The sequence below is a fragment of the Vicugna pacos genome, chromosome 28 (assembly GCF_048564905.1).
Source record: "Vicugna pacos chromosome 28, VicPac4, whole genome shotgun sequence".
NCBI lineage: Eukaryota > Metazoa > Chordata > Mammalia > Artiodactyla > Camelidae > Vicugna > Vicugna pacos.
In genome coordinates, this window is record NC_133014.1 from 3,503,565 (window position 1) to 3,525,865 (window position 22,301).

Consider the following 22,301-nt stretch of genomic DNA (forward strand, 5'->3'; position numbering starts at 1 on the left):
CCAACATGGGTTAAGCCTCTGTTGTTTTTATTTTCCTGTTACTTTTCAGCTTTTCTTTTTAAGTGGTTCCTCTCCTTTTGGGGTAAAGACTTATATTTATAAGAAAAGATAAAGGTGGGAGAAAGAATCTGGTCCCCACAAACCTCTCAGCAGGATGACAGGGGTGATGGCTGATGAGTTTTGGGAACTCGGGGGGCTTGGAGGTGATCTGGTCAGCATGACAAGGAGGATGCTGGACTCTTTTCCTGGGACGGGGCCACATCCAAATGTTCCTCCACCACTGATGCTTCTCGTGTTCCGTGCACTTCTAATCACAGAGCTGAGGTTGCCAGGCTCACTTCAGCCTTGGAAACGGGACATCAAAGCACACACCAAACACAAGGGTGCCAATTCACTACCCTTAATGGCGGGTGCTGACTTTTAAGCATTCTGCCCAAGCATGGTCTCCCGGATAATGATGACTTCTGATGCACAGCAAGCACTGAGGGCTTGGGGACGGAAAGAACCATTGCACCAGTTTCACCCAGTGGCCAGTAGGAGACCAGTCCAGTTGCCCTCTCTACGCCGCGCCGGGCAGATCCCTGTGCTAAGCTGATCCTGGCAGGTGGCCTCGTCGGGGCTGAACTCTGACGCTGGTGGTGACCTCTCAGGCCCCTCCTGACCTGAAGGGCTCTGTTGCCCAGCAAAACCTTAGTGACTCGTGGGGAAGGCAGAGAGCATGCTCAGCACACACAACGTCCTGGGTTCAAGCCCCAGTACCTCCTCTAAAAGTAAAATAAATACATAAACCTAATTACCCTCCCCCTCCAAAAAAAAAAAAAAACTTGAGTGACTCAAGTTGCGTGCTTAGAAAGGAAATGGAAAACAAGACAGGATTTGGATAATTGTGGTTAGAAAAATCTCTTCAGGATCCTTTGGCCCGAGGGTTGAGAAGACTCAGGGGGCCTGAAGAATGCAGCGGATTCCGGGAAGGCAAGCAATTCCCTCAGAACACCCGATTACCCGGCTTCCCCTGCTTCTCTTGGAGCCGACGCTGTCTGAAGAGAGGTCGTCCTCTGCGAGGCTGGAGCGCTGAGAGATGCTCCAAGATCGCCGTCAGGCAGGACAATCGACGGGCGGCCCAACGTCTGACGCTCATTAGACTGCCGTTCGAACAAATTCTACTTCTAAGCCGACAAGGGGCAGGCACTGGATACTCCCCTGAGGAGCCCCCACGGGACCTCACAAGGTCCCCAGCCCTGTAATAGGACTTAGGTGCCTGCACAAGGGGTCTGGCGGGTTGTGTAAATCATGGAAGCCAGCCGAGGTTAGAGGGCATGGTGGGCCCGGGGTAAGCAGGCAGGGCACATGCCAAACAAAGGGCAGCCCTCTCCAGTGCTGAAGTCGGCAGGATGCTCAAGGCAGGTCTCCTTTTATTTTCCTGTTATTTTTCAGCCTTTTTCTGCTTCCAGAGTGACTAAATTTACAATTTTATGTAAAATTGCATCATATTGGCAAGACTTTTTTTTTAAATAATATTATTCAGACTAAGAAAAGTCTACCGGCTGGATTCTGTTCATGGACCGCTGCTTTACAACTTCCAACCTATAAAAATAATCTACTGAGAAAGAATAGAGCTGGACACATCACATCCTCTGATCTCAAACTATTATCACAGAGCTATAGTCATCAAAACAGCATGGTGTTGGCCTAAAAACAGGAACACAGGTCCATGGACAGAATAGAGAGCCCAGAAACAAACCCACACAGCTGTGGTCAATTAATTTATGACAAACGGCCCAAGAATAGACAATAGAAAAAGGACATTCTCTTCAATAAATGGTATTAGAGAAACTGGACAGCCACATGCAAAAGAATGAAACTATCTGCACCATACACAAAGATCAACTCACAATGGATTTAAGACTTGAATGTAAGACCTGAAAGCTAGAAGAAAACACAGGCAGTAAGCTACTTGACATAAGTCTTGGTGATGAATTTTGAATCTGGCACCAAAAGCAAAAATAAACAATTTGGATGACATCAAACTAAACAGCTTCTGCACATCAAAGGAAACCATCAACAAAATGAAAAGGCAACCTACAAAATGGGAGAAAATATTTGCAAATCCGGTATCTGATAAGGGATTAATATCCAAAATATGCAAAGAGCTCTGACAATTCAATAACAAAAGAAACCACACAATCTGATGTACAAATGGGCAGAACTGAATAGATATTTTCCAAGGAAGACATACAGATGGCCAAAAGGCACATGACAAAGTGCTCACTCAACCTCACTTATCATCAGGGAAATGCAAATCAAAACCACAGTGAGCTATGACCTCACATCAGTTGCCATCAAAAAGACAACAAATAACAAGTGCTGGTGTGGAGATGGAGAAAAGAGGACACTTGTGCCCTGTGGCTAAAAAAAGTCCCCAGTCACCTCTCTAAGCCCCAAGCTGCAATTTCCTGCTGGATTCTTACTCCCACCTTAAGAGCAGACAGATGTTTTGAGGCAAATCACATGTAGACTTTTCGGTTCATTTCTGCACAGTTCCCTCCTTTATGCAGTTTTGCATCTCAAGCTGCCTCTGCTGCAGCCCTCATCTCCAGCCTACGTCTCCTCAGCCCAGGCAGGCTCTCTTGAATGCTGGGTCCCGGCTCCCTGGAGCCGAGAGCAGGCAGGTGCTGTCTGGGGAAGCTCAGGACCACTGTGGCGCTCACCCTGAAGTGCTCCCTTCTCTGGGAATCGTCCCACCTCTGGCCCTGCCTGCACTGATTATATTCCAATGCCTCAAAACAATTCACGTACTTTTTTCAGCTTTTATTATTTTTACTGAGAGGGTTAGTCCAATACTAGCTCCTCTACTGTGGCTGGAAATGTCACCTTCCCTTCTGCCCCCAAGCCTCCCTCACGCTTCTGTTTTTACAGATACTTGCCATCAGTGATATTAGTTATTTCCCTCCCTCTGGGGCACATTAGCTGCATATTCACAGAGAGAGGAAAGACAGAATCTTTTCATACAGATGGTTTCTGAAGTGTTAAAGTGGATAATTACTTAACTTAAGGAAATCCTCAAAAATGCATAGGCACAACTTACATCCCAAGCAGCACTAGTCTCCGGACGTCAGGGTGTGAGGCCGCTTTCTCCAGGTGGGCAGATAAGGAGGGCTCAGGCCCACCTTACTCCTGACACCAGAGAAGCTGGACGTAATATGAGAAAGTCTGTCTGGAGTCAATGGAGTGCTACCAAGGTGGTGAGGACTCGAAGCAACAAAATTGCAGGGCTGGACAGGGGTGGGGGGAAGCAGAGCCAGAACTGTTAGTCTGACATTCTGAACAAAATTCTAAGTACCAGACCCTGGAACCCAAACTCATGCCTTAAACACTGCCATCAAAACTCCAGAGCCCAGCAGGGAGGGTGTAGCTCAGTGGTAGAACACGTGCTTAGCACATACGAAGTCAGGGGGAAATAAAGAAAAAATTCAGAGCCCACAGGATTCGTTCTCTAATTGTTGTGGAGAGTAAGTGTGGTCAGGATGGGGTGTGCCTCAGCCAGCCATCCCCATAACGGAGTCAACACTGCTAAGTGAATCTGAGTCTAGGTTTCTACTGGGGCAAAACACTGACATTGTAGCCAAGTTTGTAGCAGCTGTCACTTCCCATGTGCTCTGGTGCTGGGCGAGGTGCCTTAGACCCCAACTTTTCCGTGGGGAGGGAGACCCAGGTCAGTTTGATCAGCATCACCAGGGAGCTGGTTAGAAACACAAAATCTCAGTTCTATCGACTGAGTCAGAATCCACTTTTTTGCAAAATCCCCATGAGATGCGTGTATAAATTAAAGTTGGAGAAACGGTGGTCTAGACTCGTGATTTCAATCCTCATAACCTGAAAATAAATGTATATATGTGTATGTATATGTATAACAGAATCGCCTGGCTGTACACCTGAAACTAACTTTGCAAATCAACTACACTTCAACAAAAAGTAAAATTTTAAAAAATCTCAACCCTTGAAGATCAAAAGACACCTGTGTAATTGCATTAACTGCCAAATACGATGTGTTTTTGCCAGACGGAGCTTCTCGGCTTTGCTTCTGTCACTTAGACTTAAAATGAAGTAGCAGCCCTGAACCCCCATGAGGACAGACAGGGAGGGAGGGTGATGGAGGGGATCTGGGGACCCAAAGATAATACAGGACCTGAAACTCGCCTTTAAATAGCAAGTCACCTCTGCCAAGCACGGTGTGTGTGCTGCAAAGTGGGAGGCATGTTCCATTTTCTTAGGAATCTTACAACTGATGAAGACACTGCAAATTAAACGGTTTAATTGGGACAGTTCTTTAAAACCTAATTAGTGACAACAGAGTGAGTGCAGAGTTGATACCTGGCTTTGTCGATCTACTTGGCATGAGGGAGCAGTGCTGGTTCTTTAAACCCCAGGGGTGCCATGCACCATGTTCCAGACACAGTCACAGGAGTGAGTAGGACGGTGTCTCCTGCTTTAGAGCAGTTGCACTCAAGTTCAGAGACAGAACTGGTGCACAAACTTTCCAAATTTAGGGCAGGGAAGGAGCTGGCCTGGTTACCAGCTGGACCGTGTACTCCTCCAACGTGACCTGTCGTTGAAGTCTGAGCCAGTCCTTTCCTCAGATTCTCTATTCCTCCAATACAACCAAGTTGACCACCTGTTCAGAAACTGTCAGGGGCACCCCACATTCAGCCTCATGCAGGGGCAGGACCCCCACATTCACACCCTCCAGTGACAGAGAATGTGGACAATGATGCAACTACGCTTGTCCTTTTTGTAAAAATCAAAATCTCGGGACCACTTCAATGACTATCAAGTCAGACTTTCCACGCCAGGACTTTGGAAAAGGAACTTGGTGACCAACTCTTCTCTGTGGTGGTTTTGTGGCCCAAATCTTACCCACACACCCTCCAAGCTCTCACGTGGCTGGTCCACATGTGACCGTGGGGAGGCAGGCAGAGGGCACGAACTGCAGCCCTGGGCCTGGCAGGTTGGAACGTGTCCTGGTCTCCATTTCGGTTCCCTAAATCATCCCCGTCCCTTTGAAAAGCTGACCTGCAGGAGCAGAGCCCCCTGCTGCGTGCATCTCCCAGCCTGGACCAGGGCACCTTCCCCTCCGTCCGCCCTGCAGACTGCCCGCTCCAGCCACTGCTCATCCGTCTTCTCTGCTTCCGTTGAAGAAGGTGGTCCTCCCAGCAAAGATTTAGACATGATTTATGTTTGCTGGTGGGGAGAGAGGAAGATGACTCAAAGCCAAAACAGAACAGTTAGCACAAGATTGCTTCCTGCCTAATGTGGTCTGGCACCAGATTATCTGGAAATCATCTGCTCCCAAAAGAATTGCAAAAATGTTTGGAAATTAAAAAAAAAAAAGTTTGCCGGGGCAGTCTTGCAAGTCCAATCTGAAGGAAGAGAGCTCGCCCGGGGGGCGTGGCAGAGGGCCTGCAAGAGGAAAGCCATGAAGAAAGGACACCAGCGCTCATGGAGAGTTCAGAACGCAGGCCTGCCTCACAGACCTGCTCCGGGGTCACAGTGAATCCTTCAGCAAACACTAGGTGCTTCCTCGCGCCAGGGGCCAGGCTGGGTCTCAGGGATTCACTGACCAGCAGACCTGCTTCCTGGGCCTTGGTCTGCTCGGCCTGCGGTGTCCACTATCCTACAGACCCAAGCTCCGGCCCAGCCTTGAAAGGGGCCCAGATGAGGGAGCGAGGGGTCGTGTCCACACTGGGGGGGAGGGTCAGGCCCTCCTCCAGGTGTGACCGTCACCCCCGCCCAGGAAGAAGGGTGGTGACAGCCCTGGTGATGGAGACCGCCGCTGCTCCGGAGCAGTCGCAGGTGCCGGCAGATGCCCATCCGACGAGTGAGGTGGGCTGGGCGCCCCGGGCCTCCCAAGAGGAACCCGTTCCCTATTCACCACGCCACAGAACTGGGTCAGCACCGGGCCTCTGCCCCCAGAATCGGCTGCTGACAACCACGTGCCCGCGGACGTCCGGGTGGCGGGGTATCCCATCAGGCGCCAGGAGGAGAGGACGCAGGGCAGCGGCCCCGCGGGGGCTCCCCCAGACCCAGCCTGCAGACGGCCCTGCTGCACCGCGCGTGGGACACTTCTGTCACAGCCAGACCACCTCGTAAAAGTGAGTCTCCCAGATTCTCCGGGGAATCTGAAGCGCCGGACATGCTGGGCCTATGTCCACAGCGGGGCCCGGAGGTGAGCGGGCTGACCCCCGGGGCCTCCAGCATGTGCTCAGGATCCCTCCGTCTTCCGTCCCGAGTGGCTCCAAGGGCCCTCCCGCCACCAGACCTGGAGCTGGCTGCGGCAGCAGAGGAAGGCTGTCTCCTCCGACCAGAGACCGGCAGGCAGGAGTTCGCTCCCACGACGGGCGCGGCGGCTGCCTCACAGGCTCTCGCAGCAGCCGGTTCTCGCGGGGCTACGACTGCACACGCCCCGGGTCGCGGCGCGGAGCTGCACACGGCCCCACCCCCACCATCTTGAATCGCGGGGTCGCGGCGGCGCCTCAGCACGCGTCTCGCCCAGCGAGGTGTCAGTGCCGCCATCTGGCGCTGGGGCGTGTGAGGGCTCTGCACACACCCCCCACCCCCGCTGCCACCTCGGACTGAGAGTCCCCGCACGTCGTCTCTGCACACGGCCCCACCCCACCATCTTGAATCGCGGGGTCGCGGCGGCGTCTCTGCACACGTCCGCCCAGCGAGGGGTCCGCGCCACCATCCGGCGCGGGGAACTCTGGTCTGAAGCTCCCCGTGTGAGGCCTCTGCACTGTGGGCCTGGGAAACCAGACTAAGCACACAGGGTTAAACAGGTTAGACTTTATCTTTTCTCCCAGATTCTATTCTTATTCCCCGGAACCCTGACAGGGCTTCGGTGACAAGGGTGGGTTCGCGCTGTTGGGTGGCGGCCGGGCGGGCGGCTCCTGAGGCCTGGCCTAGCTCAGCGCCTCCAGGGGGTTGGCTGCGGGTCAGTGGAGGGAGGAGAGAGGCATGACCTCGCAGGCGGGCGTGCTCAGCCCGGAACACAGCGTGCTCTACGCTGGAGCCCCCGAGGGCCTGAGAGGGACTCCTCCCCCGGAAGGGGCGGGGCGGTGGGCGGTTCCAGGGCTGGCCCCACCCCCATGTCACATGGCCCCGCGGAGGGGTGATTTGGCGGATCCCAGGGTCCCAGGTGGGAGCAGGACACCTTCTCCCTCCTTGTTCTCAGGAGGAGAAACACCTCGTGTCCCCTTGGCTGCATCCTGACCCTGGTCCCCAGGAGAGGCCCTGCCCTGATGAGGGCAGCCCTCACCGACCAGGACCACCCTGCGTCCTCCACCCCACCCCCTGCATCATCTTGTCTTCCCTTCCATGGGCTGCTTCCGTCAGCATCCTGCTGTCATACCTTCATCCTTAAATAGAAAAACAGACAAACTCACCCAAAAAGGCCCCTCCAGTTACTCCTCTAGTGTTCTGCTCCGCTTCCCAGCAGCACTCTTCGAAAGGGCTGACTTTGCAGTTGTCATCTCCTCACCTGCAAGTCCAATCAGACCTTCATGAGTCCATTTCTGTGGACTCCTTGGTCAGGGTTGCCATGTCCTTCACTTGGCATTTTCCAGCCCCCTCATCACTGGATCCCTGATCAGTCCCTCCACTGGAAACACGCCCTGGACTTGGTTTTGGTACACCATCTTCCCTGGTTTCCCTCCTTCCTACCCTGTCTTTGTCTCCACACACAGGTTAGGAAGGAGGCCCTTTCGATGACAGGATTTAGTGACTTGAGATTTAGGTCTCTAAGGAAGCTTGGAGCTCCACGCAGATGGGCACTGACTGATCTGGGCCACTTTCTTCTCTATCCTGAGCTTCCAGACTTCCCTGGAACTCGAGAAATTTTTGCAGAAAAGAGAATGAATAAACAGGTGGTTGTGTAATAATGCCCAGCAGGCCACAGATGTGTGTATGACCCAGCACTTAATAAGTATATTTGCCCCTCAAGGCTTCTGTAACAAATCACCACAGATGGGCTTAAAACAACAGAAATTTATTCTCTTACAGTTTTTTGGAAATCAGAAGTCCGAAATCAAGGTACCAGTGGGGCTGTACTCCTTCCCAAGGCTCTGGGGAAGGATCTCGTCTTTCCTTGGCTCATGGAAGCATAGCCCCAATATTTGTCTCCATTGCCTTCTCCCTTGTGTCTCTCTGTATCCAAATCTCTCTCTCTTTTCTCTTAGAAAGATGCCATCATTGGATTCAGGGCCCATCCTAAATCCAGGACCTCAAAATCCTTAACTAATTACACATGCAAGGGCCTTATTTGCAAACAAGGGCAATCTAAGGTTCCTAGTAGACATGAATTTGTGGGGGAGGACTCTATTCAACCGCTTACAGTAAGTTTAGCTCTCCCTTGACATTTAAATTTTATAAATACCTGAAATAGCCTCTAGGGATCCATCTATTGGGTCTCAAAGATTTTTAGGTCACATCTTTCTTACAAAGGAAAAGTTCATAAATTGATGGAGCTGGCAGTGGGGCTAAAATCTCAAACATGGAAAAATGTATCTTCTTTTATTTTCTCACATGTGACTTATAATTCTTACTTGAGCTCCCAGTCCACATGATAGAGATGATCATGCAGTCGTTTCCAGGTAAGGCATGTTCCTCAGTCATTCCAGGTTGGAGTACCCTGAATTCTAATTCCCACCTGCCACCAGCTCTCCCATTTCTTTGTCATCCGGAGCCCTGGATGGCTCTGTGAGCAGGGTCTCTAGGGTCCTGTTTGCGCTTCTGGGTTATCCCTCAGGACTGAGCACTTGGACCGCAGCCCCATGGGTAGTTGTCCCCTTGACAGACAGGTGAGGACACCACTCCAGCACCTACCTCCTTGTGTCTGCCCCTTGCCACCACTTCCTTCACTTTATCCAGGCTTGGGGCGGGGGTTGGGGGGTGGGCATGTGAATAGCAGTTGGGCCAGTACTGCCCAATTGTGCTGCACACAGATTTTTCTCTTTCTGAAAACTGGATGGAGGTAGTTGAGTTTGGTTTGGTTTTCATTTTTGAACTTAAAAGTCAAGAATTGTCTTTGATCTCAGTTTCCACCACACCCACTTTTCTCCAAGACGCTGACTCATGTTGCAGCCTGCTAAAGCAGAGTCCCTCTGGGCATGAGAAGGGATGGTCACTAAGACGAGGGTGGGGACAGAGTCCGATGCCAGGGCGCAGTCTTCCCCACAGGGCTTTGAAACATCCCCGAGGCTCTGTGAGTTGTGTTGATGCTCCGGGGTGCTTCACCCACAGTGTGAGGACCATGGCCTCAGACCAAGAACACAAGGTCTTTTTCTTTTCACTCCAAGAGGCACAGGCTTAGTGGTATAGGTGAGTGTTTTCTTCTTACATGTCCAGCCTGACTGCTTTGTTCTCCTGACTCATGATGTTTCATCTTTACAGCACTATAAAACTTCCTGGTTTTCAGTATTTAGTGTCAACCTGTAGGCCAAGTACGGACAGACCCATTCAATACAGCTGAAGAAGAGAACGTAGCTGTTACAAACCCCATCCAGGAAAGTAATGGGATTGCCGAAGCGTCCTGGGGTGCCGGGCAAAAACAGGTGCAGGTGGTGGACGGTGACTGCTTTCCTCCACTTACCTGGTGGATAAAACTTGGGAGGAAATGACTGAATGTAACAGAACACGAAATAGAGGTCCAAGCACATTGTTGAAAGTTGTAAAAGTAAGGATAAAAGCATTCAAGTAACTGCTTACAGAATGGAGAGGGCAGAGAAGTTGGGGAAGTGTTACTGAGCCAAAATCTTTACCCACAATATGGGAAGTTAATAGATACAGCCGAAATCTGAGAAGTTACCAGAGGAATAAACATGTGCTCTTAATTTTTTAGAGGGACAGTAGGTAAAGGTGTGTCTCCCTGGGGAGGACTACTGTGTGTATGGGGAGGGTTCAAGTTGAAGCAAGACTCCCTTACTTTTCATTTGCCATCATTCCATTGAACTTATTACTTTGAAAATAGAAGTTTGTATTCTTAAAAAAAAAGTTTACTAAGTGTTAAGTGGAATGACAGTATCCAAAACATAACGCTGTATAGTATGATTCTAATACATGTCATATATCTAGTTCTAACCTGAGTTGGAAAAAAAGATTGGAAGAGGTAATCACATTGCTAACAAAGGCCAATTCTGGGTGGTGAGAATACCGGTATTTTAATTTCAGAAATTAGTAGGCCATCGCTCTCAAAATCAGGAAAAAATGTCCTTTTCATCTTGAGAGCTGGTACCAGTATTTTTCTCAGGAAGAGAACTAAATTTTCAGTGTATGGGATTTTAGAAAACATCGTCTTAGCCCTTGAGGGATGGGTGAGAGCTGTAGGCACAGGTATCTGCCAACACCTGGGCAGCAGAGTAAAAGTCCACACCCTTCCTTCTCCAGCTGCAGGGCCAGCTCATGCTTGGAGACCACGCCCAGTCATGGATACAGGCCAAAGCTCTGAATTACTGCTTTTCCATAAGCTACTTTTTGACTCTTGGGTACTGTGGTCCCCACTCTGGACTTCACATCTTGATAAGAGTTCGAAACAACCCTTGTCTGGGAGGATGGATGTCATGGAAGGTCTCCATGGGCCATGGGAGAGAAATCAACACAGGCAAGTTGAGACCAGGGTTGGGGTCAGGGTGTGTGTGTAGCTGTGGTAGGGGATTCCAACAGGAGCCACAGGGAAAGCCCTAGCTCAGGACTGGACTATTCCCGTTTGTCCCAGGAGCCTCCAGAAGATCTGAAATGTTCACCATGAGGCTGTAGCCAGCCAGGAGTCACCCTCAGGTGGGCCTGCCTGGTGAGGTGAACCAAGACTTTATGTTATAAAATCAAGGCTGTGTGCACATGAATGCCTGCCAGGTAGGTGCCAAGGTGGCTCTGGGATATATTGGAGGCAGGTGATTTCTGTCCATGTTTTGGGGTCCCTTTCGAAGCTCCTCAGAAGGAATTCACTACTGAGTCCACCACCTTTAGGAGAGCGTCCAGGGATTGCAGACTCTCATGCCTGCAGCAGCCAAGCAAGTCTATGAATGGGTGAAGCAAACTGCTTCAGGCTGTGAGTGGAAGTGAGGAGAGAGACCCTGAGCTGGACGAGTTGAAGCTCAGGAACCACATGCACAGGACGTGCCCTCCAGCTGCAGGTGGGTGGCCCTGGTAGCGAGTCCAAGGCCAGGCTGATCAACACAGATTGTAAAGGCACTGGCAAATCATGCCAGGATTGGAGGCTTTGGCCAAAAGACAAAACCTTAAGCAGAATATGAGCCCCATCAAATCACGTTACTTTCATCAGCCTTTCTGCTCAATTGTTTGCTCCTCTTTTTCCCCTTTCCCCCCCTCCCTCCTACATTTTTCTTTTCAATTTAAGCAAAACAGACTTGAGTTTCTTGCTTCTGGAATGTTACTGAAAATAGCTTACTCAGAAAAGCGTACTTTCCATAAATACACCAATTTATAAATGAGGGGCACGATAACAGGAAAACTGCAGACATTTCTAATTTGCTTTTGTTTGTTTGACTTTCTTGGGGACATAATTATCCAGTGTGCACAGTCTTTTCGGATCTGCACATTAGTTTTGGAGTCTTGACCGGAATTCCTTAAGCCAAAAGATTTTGCTCTTTGGCTGTTCGCTGTCAATGATCCTTTCAGACCCACTGACAGAAGTAAGCAGAAAAGTTATTATTCACATAAAGAATGTGGAATTAATGACACAGGATTAAAAATCCTCTTTCTGGCTTTACTTAAATAGGTCAGAACAAAAGATTAAAGAAGGAAAGGTCATGATACCTTCTACTACACACCCATGATTTGCTGGTGCAGTTGGAGGTTACAGAGAGAGAGAGAAAGTTCTAGAAAAAAGAATTAATTGATAGAATTCATTAGTGAAACCATCTGGTCTTTCTTGGGAGGCTTTCAAGTTTTGATTCTAGGCTAGTTATAGGTCTGTTCAGGCTTTTTATTTCTTGGTGTATTGGCCTTCATAGGTCATCCGTTTTTAGGAATTTATCCATATTGTTGATGTCATCCAATTTGATGGCATGTAATTTTTCATAGTAGTCACTTACGATCTTTATAGCATCAGTTCTTCTCAAACTCTTGCCAAAAAAAATTGAAGAGGAGGTAATACTTCCAAACTCATTTTATGAGGCCAGCGTTATCCTGATACCAAAACCAGAAGAAGATGCCACAAGAAATGAAAACTACAGGTCAATATCCCTAATGAATATAGATGCAAAAATTCTCATTATAATACTAGGAAATCTAATCCGACAGCACATTAAAAGGATTATACACTATGGCCAAGTGGGGTAACATCCCTGGGATACAAGAATGGTCCAATATGAGAAAAATCCGTTAATGTGATACGCCACATTAACAGAATAAGAAAGAAAAGCACGTGATTATTTTAATAGATGCAGAGAAAGCATTTGACAAAATTCAACACTCTTCATGATAAAAATCCTCAACTAGGAAGGAAACAAACTGGAAGGAAATTATCTCAACAAAATAAAGGACACATGAAAAGCCCACAGCTAACATCATACTCAATGGTGAGAAGCTGAAAACTTTTCCTCTTAGACCAGGAACAAGGCAAATATGCCCACTCTCACCACTTTTATCAACATAGTACTGGAACTCCTAGCCAGAACTATCAGGCAAGGAAAAAGAAATGAAAGTCTTCCAAATCAGAACTGAAGAAGTAAAACCCGCTATTTGCAGATGACATGATGTTATATAGAGAAAAAACTGAAAACTCCATAAAAATCTGTTCAAATTAATTTTAAAATTCAGTAAAGCTGTAGGATACAAAAGCAACATTAAAAGATCAGTTTGTTTTCTATATACTAACAAAGAACTATCTGGAAAGGAAATTAGGAAAATAATTCCATTTACAATAGCATCAAAAAGAATAAAATATTTAGGAATAAACTGAAGAGGCGAAAGACTTGTATACTGAAAGCTACAAAACATGGATGAAAAACATACAAGACACAAACAAGTGGAAAAACATGTATTTATGGATTGCAAGACTTAATATTGTTAAATGTCCACACTACCCAAAGCAATCTATAGATTTAATGCAATCCCCATCCAAATTACAATGGCATTTTTTAACTAGAAAAAGCAATTCAAAAATTCATCTGGAACTACAAAAGACCACGAATAGCCAAATCAATACTAAGAATAGAGTATTTAAGATGTGAAATTTGGCTTTTTTAGTGAGTTAATGTTTTCCTGGGTCATTCTCATGTATACACGTTATTAACTTTTATTTGATTCTTCTGTTTGAAAAAAGAAGAAGAGAAAAGCTAGAAGCATCACACCTCCTGATTTCAAACTATATTATAAATCTAAAGTAACCAAAACAATATGGTACCGGCATAAAGACAGACATATAGAACCATGGAACTGAATAGAGAACCCGGAAATAAACCCATGCATATATAGTTGACACATCTTTGATGAGGGTGCCAGGAATACACAAAGGGAAAAGGGTAGTGTCTTGAACAAATGGTATTGAGAAAACTGGATAGCCACCTGCAAAAGAATGAAATTGGACAGAAATCAACACTCAATGGCTTAAAGACTTAACTATAAGACTTGAAACCATAAAAATTTAGAAGAAAACATAAGGAAAAACCTCCATGTCATTGGTCTTGGCAATGATTTCATGATTATGACATCAAAAATATAGGCAACAAAAACAAAAATAAACAAGTAGGACATCAAATTAAAAAGCTGCTGCACAGCAAAGGAAGAAGTCAGCAGAGTGATGAGGCCATCTAAAGAACGGGAGCAAATATCTGCAAACGGTATCTCATAAAGGTTAATATCCAAGATACATAAAGGACTCCTACAACTCAATTTTTAAAAAGCTAATAACCTGATTTAAGTAATGGGCTAAGGATTGAATAGACATTTTTCTGAAGAAGACATACAAATAGCCAACTGGTACGTAAGAATGCTCAGCATCACTAATCACTAGGAAAATGCAAATCAAAATCACAATGAGATACCACCTTCATCTGTCAGGATGGCTATAGACAACAACAGCAAAAAAAGTAAGTGTCGGCAAGCATGTGGAGAAACGGAATTCTCATGCACTGTTGGTGGGGATGCAAAATGGCACAGTTGCTATAAAAACGTATGGATGTTCCTCAAAAAATTAAAAATAAAACTACCATATGATCTAGTATTCCTATGAATATTTATTTATCCAAAGAATTGAAATCAGGATCTCAAACATCAGCTCTCCCATGTTCATTGCAGTGCTATTCACAGTCACTAAATGTCCACCAATAGAGGAATGGGTAAAGGAAATGTGATACACGTACACAGTGGAATGCTATTAAGCCTTAAAAAAACAAGGAAGTCTTGCAGTATGAGACATTGTAGATGAGCCTCATGGGCACTCTGCTAAGTGAAATAAGCCAGTCATGGAAAGACAAGTGTTGCATGTTTCTGTTTATCTGAGTGATCGTAAAATAGTCAAATTCATAGAATCAACCAGTGGAGCGGTGGTTGCCGGGGGCTGGAGGGAGGGGTTAAGTGTGGTCACTAGTCAGCAGGCATGAAGTTTCATTGTTGTTTTTTGGCTTTTATCTGATCTTTTCCTACTTCCTGCACACCTTAACTGTTTTAAAATCAATAAATATCTTCACGATAGAAGACAGATTTTGACTCCTTGCTCAAAGCCCTCTCTGATTCCTCCCAAAATAGAAGGGTAATTTGGGAGGCCTTTTTCCTCTTGATTGTCCCTGACGATGGAAAAACAGGGCAAAAACTGTACATTTTAAGAATGCAGGTGTCACAGCAGGTATCACCTCTTCCACAGCTGCCATCTTTGTTTCCGAGACAGTACAAAACCCACGTGTAAGGAAATACGTGTGCGTGGCGGGGAAGGGGCCGCTTGGCTCAGCTCCTCTCTGTTTGCTTCTGAAGGAAGGTTTTGTTACCTACTTTCTCTCTTTGACTTTTTCTTGGAGGAGCAGCCCTATCTGCTTGCCAAGGTAACTGTTGGAGAGTTTGTAGCATTTTCACCAGTTCTGTATTTTCTGGGCATCTTTAAATCAGGAAGAGAGGGCTCTGACCCCCTTCCTCCTGCTTGCACATCTTTCATTTCTTTCTTTTCTAGCTCCCTCCCTCTCTCCCAGCCCCTCCTCCTCTCCAGCTCTCCCACTTGCTTCCTCCTCCCGCAGCCTTTCTTGGCCCTCCCCTGCCTCCTCCTTAGAACCTAAGCCCATGGCTCCCCGCCTGATGGTAGGATTCCAGCCTCTAAGGGTTGCTAACCTCTTTTCACCACCCTTAACCTCGACGACTCCTCGAGGGTCAGTCTTTGTGCCTCTGTTAAAATGTCTTCACTGTAGCACCAGCGGATCCTCAAAGAATCAGTTAATATTGAGTCCCTCCCTGTGTGTCTGGAGAGTCTTACTGGTAAATTTGTGTTGCCCTAACACCTACCATGTTTCCATAAATTACAGTGACCCAGGACCGTGAAGTAATTTAAAGGACAAGTCCCCTTGTTTTAGGCAGGTAAGAGTTCATTTCAAGGGGAAGTTGACAAATATGGTAACATCTTGATTTTGTCAAATGTCACCAACTATTTTTCAACTATGTGAGTTCAGCAAAACCAAATCTCTCCCTTCCTGGACTTTCAGATTCATGTGTACTTTAGGTGAAATATAACCCCTGTTTCCACTACATTGGCCCTTAATACAACCGGCTCTTGTTTTCTTAATGTCCAAAAACACTTTGAGAGATTTCAACAAGCCTCTTTTGAAAGGCTTTCTTCCTCCCAGGCCCCTAAACAGGAAATTGTATTTTACTAAGGATAAACAGATTTTACAGTTTCCAAAGTTCAAGTGTGGCTCCACGCCAAGCGCCCAGCATGATTAAAGAGGCTCCTAAATTTGGCAAAATCTCTGTTTCTTCTGGTTCAAAAGTGCGTAGATATGAAATTCCTAACAAGTTTATAATCTTACATATATATAATAAGATGATCAATATATGGTATAAATGCACTATATACCTTTAGGTGAATACTTTCTTCTGAGTTCTGATGCTAAGGTCTAGGAATAGTTCTTTAATCTGCATACAAACATATTTAATAAAGAGTTTTGCATTACACGTGGTAAGATTTTAACATTTAAATCAGGAATTGCCTAACTTGGAAGGCTCTGAAGCCTTCTCACGTCCAGTGCTTAGACCTCATTGCTGTCTAAATTCTGACACTCTGTGTCCAGTCCCCTCCATTTGAATATCATTCACAGATCTTTATAGCTAATTGCTCCACTGGGTTAATGAAATTGGTTTTTATGGTCTGAATGCTTTGCGAAAACTCATTTGCCATATGCCTGCTGCCCTCATAAAACTGGTTACTTTCCCTCCAGCTAGGCTGGGCCGCCCCGCAGAATGTAAGTGACCATGTGCGGGCCGAGGGGTCCACTCTGTCAGTCCTTGCAGGCTCCGAAGCTCAGCGCTGTCTCTGCACAGTGTTTCCTAGATCCTGTTAAACGTGTTAGTGTTACTTAACACTTAACGTACCTAAAACCTCAAATTAACTATTTTCATGCTTGGATATACAGATCTTAGTCCAAAAAATGTCCACCCCCATTTCAACCTTCATGGTGTATTTAAAGAATATGAAAAGCATAATTAGGAAAAGGCAGATGTATTATCAAATACACAGACCTTGAGAAAAGCCCTGAAGCAATCCATCCAGTCTACCTCTTGGTGGTCCTTTGCTCTCTTAAATATGGAATTTAATTGGAGCCTTTCTGTGCATCTAGTCCAAGTAGAGGTGGGTGTTACCATGTCCTCAGACACCTGAATCCAATCTTTACCATTTAAAAAAAAAATTACCCAGCTGACCAAATGGTTCATCCATCGGTACCTGGTCTCTGAGCTAGGACAGGGCAGAGTATCCGCAGCTAAGCCCACCCAGAAGATTCTAGCGCTACTCCAGTGATACGTTTTCCTGCCAGGATCACTCAGCTGCCAGATGTGTGGAAAGTGATTCTGGTCAAAATGTTCCTTTTCCGTGTGTACCAACAACACACTTACAAAAGTGTTCATTCTTAATTCCTGAGCATCCCTTGGTTCTCTGCAAGTGTAGACAGACACACACACACACACACACACACACACACACACTCACTCACTCACTCACTCACTCACTCACTCACTCACTCACTCACAGCCCCGGGCACAAACACACATCATGTAGAACTTTTCTGTTTACGCCCACATATCCCTGAACCCAACATGACTTTCACTCCCACCCCAAAACGGCCCAAAGCTGACTTTAAAGGGTAACTTCTAGCACAACCATTCCAATCTTAAGAAAGGAATTTTACTGTGTGACCTGGGGCCCAGGGCAATCCCCAGGTGGTTTTGACTTGATAACCCAAAGATCATTCTTGTGCTCTAATCTCACCTTTATGGTTCAGCCAACAGCCAAACCTCTGTCCTCTGAAGCAGTCATCGGAAAGAACAGGAAAGGCAAAGGCTGGAGAGCGCTGGGATTCGCTCACTGATTCAGGGGAAAATCATTCATGTTAATGGTTCATTGTTGGCATTTGTTTCCTGAAAGTTTTGAGAGCCTTTTCCTGGTGCTTGGCGGCTCCCTGCCCCTCGTGTCTCTCGCCCATGGTGCTGCACTCTAGTTGGAAACAAAGAAAAATATAGGAAGAGGGTGAACGGCCCTGATGATAGTTGTCAGAAGCTGGGGGATCAAAATGAAATGGAAAACTCAACTCACTTTTGCCTATTGATTTTATGTTCTGCAACTTTGCCGAATTTGCTTATTAGTTCTAATAGTTTTTTGGTTTTCTGTACATAAGATCATGTCATTTGCAAACAGAGACAGTTTTACTTCTTCCTTCCAATTTGGATGCTTTTTCTTTTTCTTGCCTGATTGCTCTGGCTGGGGCTTCCCATAGGGCCTCTCAAGGGGTCTCTTTGAACAAAGCAGCTTAGATTCCCAAACTGGTGCTGGCGACTTTGAGGCAGGGAAACATTCATGAAACACTCACTCTCATGATGTGTCTCCTAACTGAGTCACACGGGCCAAGCTGTTCCAATTCTTAAACTATGCTTGTATATATTTATTCTAAAGAGTTCAAGGTGACCTAATGAAGAAAGCAGATATTTACCTGTGCCACCCAAGTGTCCCTCAACCGATAGAGGGATATTAGAAAACAAGCTTCAAGGGAGGTCATTGGAAGATGGAGTTGGCTTTATCCAGTGGACCCTCAGAGGAGTGAAAAAAAGGGAAGGTTTTTATAGGTGGAAGGGGGGTGGGGGCAAGAAGCAGAAGAGAAGAAAAGGGCTGTCTCAGGCAGGGTCACCTTCCCTTGGGGGGAGGGCAGAGGTCTTACTTTGCAGGCGACCTCACCAGTGCTGACCAGGAAACTTCAGATTATCTATCTAAAGGTCCAGTTCTGGGGAGAGGTTGAAACTACAGTTAAGGCTCAGTTGCCATCCTGGGGGCAAATGAGTCCATTTGGGGCCAGTGGTTTCTTTCTAACAGGATATGCATACAATGGAGCATGATTCAGCCTTAAAGGAAGGAAATTCTGGCACAAACTGTAGCGTGGGTGAGCCTTGGAGACAGAGCACTACCTGAAGTAAGCCCGGGTGAGGTGTCCAGTCACGTGTGCTGTCCCCAGCTTGATCGCCAGAAACCCCTGTGTCTCCTCAGTGAGGAGAACAAAGAGCTTATCTTTTGTTCTAATACTTGGGTTTTGTCCCAGGTCCTGAAATAGCTCCAGAGGGTAAAGGTGAGAGGCGGGTCCTGTTACTCGTGACAAGGCACTTTCAGCCACACCTGAGTTTATGTTAATGAGGTGACTTTTTGGAAAGCCCCCCAGAATGGGGGGGCTGGTTGCCAAGGGAACCAACCTAGCGATTAGAGGGCTGGAACCTTCAGCCCCACTCCCGACCTCAGGGCAGGAGAGAGTGGAGATTGACTTTTTCTAGTGATTTACTCAATCGCGTATGTGATGAGGCCTCCATAAAACGCCCAAAGGATGGGTGCTGGGAGAGCCGGGAGGTGCTGGGAGGCGGTGCACCTGCCCCTCCCTAGGCCCTGGCCCGGACAGCTCTCTGTCTGGCTGGTCCTGAGCTGCAGCCCTTGTATGATGCAGGCATAAATGTTTTTCTTGAGTTCTCTGAGCCGTTCTAGCAAAGTACAGCCTCCAAGGAGAGGGTCGTGGGAACCACTGATCAGAACCGGTTGGTCAGAAGTCAGAAGGGGGCCCAGACTCGCGGTTGGGGTCCGAGGTGGGGGCAGCCTTGTGGGACTGAGCCCTCCACCTGTGGGGTCTGATGCCAAGCCAGCTAGACAGTGTCAGAACCGAAGGGAGTTGTCGGACACTCAGCGTCCACAGAGAAGTGGAGAGTTGGTTGATGGAGGAGAAACACAGGTCTGGTGTCAGAAGTGAAGTGTGAGAGCATGAAGGAAAAACAGTTTTGTTCCCTTTAGTCACAAAAGGACCCATCCTGTGTGATTCCACTCATGTGAGGAAACTAAGGTGATCAAAACTGTAGAGACAGAGTAGAATGGTGGTTGCCAGGGGCCGGGGGAGGAGGGGAAGTTAACATTTAATTGGTGCAGAGTTTCCGGTTGGAAAGTTCTGGCATGGATGGTGGTAACTGCTGCACACAGTGTGACTGTCCTTAATGCCACCAAACTGTCCACTTGACATGGGTAAATGGTAAATTGTATGTCTATATATTCTACCATAATGAAAAATATGAACATTTAAAAATATTTACCTTGTGGTTCTCCTCCCAAGCTGTACCCGTACATCTGGGTGTCTAGGACACTTGAAGGTACCTTTGCAGGTGCAGGATGAGTCACGGAGCTGTGCCTTGAGTGACTCACAGAACTCTTGCTTACAATCAGTGGGACACTTTGGCCTTTTGCAATAAGGTGCCGCTAGGCTGGGCTCTGAGCCAGGCAGGCCGGCCTAGAGCAGGTAGCTGGAAGGACTTCCGTTGAGAGAGGGGTCATCAGAGCAGAGTCAGTAAACACTTTATTCCCCGGGGAAGGAGTGAGGGGCGCCTCGCACCTGACAGCGTGGCCAGCAGGAGACAGTCGGTGTTTCCTCTCTTGCTCCGGGCGTTCCAGTTCGGGGTGAGCTTCTCCCGCAGTCTTTCCCATCTTTCTTTAGTCTGGCTCCAGGATGTCAGCCCACTCAGATGGCTGAGAACCAGGGCCTCCTGCTGGTGGACGCCCCTCTTTCTTTGGGCACCAGCTGGGTCCTCCGCTCCTGCAGCCTGGAGGTCCCCTCGCCCACCTCTGGGGAGGCGGGACCGCGGGGTTCTAACGTCAGCCGTTCCCCGCACTGCCCGAGCTTCCTCTCCAGCTTCCCATCCAGGGGAGGGACCGATGGCTTGGCCTCTTAAGTAGGACGGTGCAGCTGGTGGGTGCGGGGTGCGGCGTGCCGGCCGGGCCCCAGAACAGGGCCTTGCGTGTCGTGGGAGCCCCATGAGTGGCGGGGGACTGGCCGTTAGAGCAGCGTGCATCCCCATCTGAAAACACGGCTGTGCAGGAAATACTGCTTCCCTTAAAACAATTTAATGAGGACCGTGGGGGCCCACTCCCCCAGCATAGTAGGAAAGTCTCCCCCAGCCAGTACTGGGTTCCCTCCTGACATTTGCTGTTCTAGAATCCGGAAGCCAGTGCCGCCCCATACAAGGGGTGAGGCAATCCCGTCACTGGACACAATCTCCCGGCCACATCCCCACCCCTCCCTTTCATTCACAGCCCCGTGGGGTGAGGGCTGGGGGGCAAGGGACCCACTCTCTAACTGCTCCTAAAGATACTCCATCTTCCTCCTCTGCATCCGTCTGGGTCTGGGCAGGAGAGACGCCACTCCCCACCCAGGTACCTGGAGGAGAGTTTTAACAAAGGCACTCTCTCCAAAGGTATGGGCACTTGGAGAAATCAGTAAGGGAGAATGCAGGACCCCGGAGCTGGGGACCGTGGAAGTCATCCCACTTGCAGCCCTCAGGGTCCAGAAGGAGCTGTCACCAGACCAGAGAGGACTTCCCCAGAGGTGCAGAGCGGACCGCAGGGAGGAGGGAGCACTGTGGACCTGACCCCTCTCTCCTGTCTCTGCTCCCTGCTGGTCCCTTCCTCTGGCCAAACCCAGCCAGTAGCTGAGAGCGACAGCAGGGGCTAACCTTAGGCAGAGGATCGCCGCGTGTTATCAGCACTGTGACAGGGAATCGGGGTCAAGAGCAGCAGAGCACACAGTGTGTGGAGGGGAGGAGTGACGCCTTCTGTCCTGTGTGGCGTTTTTTGGTTGTCTTTGGCATGTGACTTGAAGCAGAGGCACGTGTCGGATCCCGGGGCTTTAAAGTGAGGAGAGCTTAGTCCAGTCCTGGGCGTACACACGTGCTTTCTTCCTGCAAGTGTGGTGGCTCACAGGACCCGAGTTAGCGCTCTAACTCGGGAACGTGGTTCATTTCAACACCCCAGCGAGTTCACGGGACGGGCGCCTGGGTTCTGTCTCAGCCACAAATGGTGATGCTGTTTTCCAGGCTGAAACTTTGCAGAGCTGCTCACAGCCGTATTTACACTGTGGGACGTTTATGCAGCCCTGCTCGCCTGTTTATTGTTCTGGGAAGCGCGGAAGGAATGTTTATGGAGAGATTTTGGTCCTAGCACACAGAGCAGACCACGAAAACCAGGACACAGCAGCAAATGCCGGGCCTGGCCTTCCGGCTCTGGGGATGGACAGTCAGCGGACGCCCCACTTCGTGAACCTCTGCCCTGTGCGCCCCGACACGCTGGCTGCACCAGGACTTCCTGGCGTGGAAGAGCAGGGCCCCCTTCCTCCTCGCCCCCTCAGTCTGCAAGAGTTGACCCCATTCCTTGTGTCTCTGGCATGAAGCTGCTCTCTGCGGGCTCTCGCTCCTCACCAGGTGCCCCTCCTCCTGCCCCTGCTGGTCCTTCCCCGTCTGGTCAGCTCATCTGTCAGGGACTCTGCTATGCCCACGAGGGTGGAAGAGACTAGTCCCCTCCCGCTAGGGCCAAGTGCATTAGTCCCCTCACCTTCCCACTCAGGAGGGCGGGGGCAAGGCTGTCCCCAGAAAGGCGGGGTGGGCTCTGGTGACACCCAAACTCAGAGGGAGGGCCGGGCTGCAGTCAGGTGGCTGGGGGAGGCTCAGCCCTGATAGGTGGGAGGGGCAGAGGGACCAGGTCCACAGAAAGACGAGGGCTGCCCACCCCAGAGCGGGGAGCACCAGGG

The 22,301-nt window shown here is 48.5% G+C and overlaps 1 long non-coding RNA gene across 1 annotated transcript; it reads left to right on the top strand.

The window, feature by feature from the left end:
* The first annotated feature begins 6,622 nt into the window (after positions 1 to 6,622).
* Positions 6,623 to 17,783, top strand: LOC140690134 (uncharacterized). Its single transcript, XR_012065318.1, has 4 exons — positions 6,623 to 6,833; positions 10,438 to 10,651; positions 15,522 to 15,573; positions 17,490 to 17,783. It is a non-coding gene; the product is annotated as an uncharacterized lncRNA (long non-coding RNA).
* The last annotated feature ends 4,518 nt before the right edge of the window (positions 17,784 to 22,301 follow it).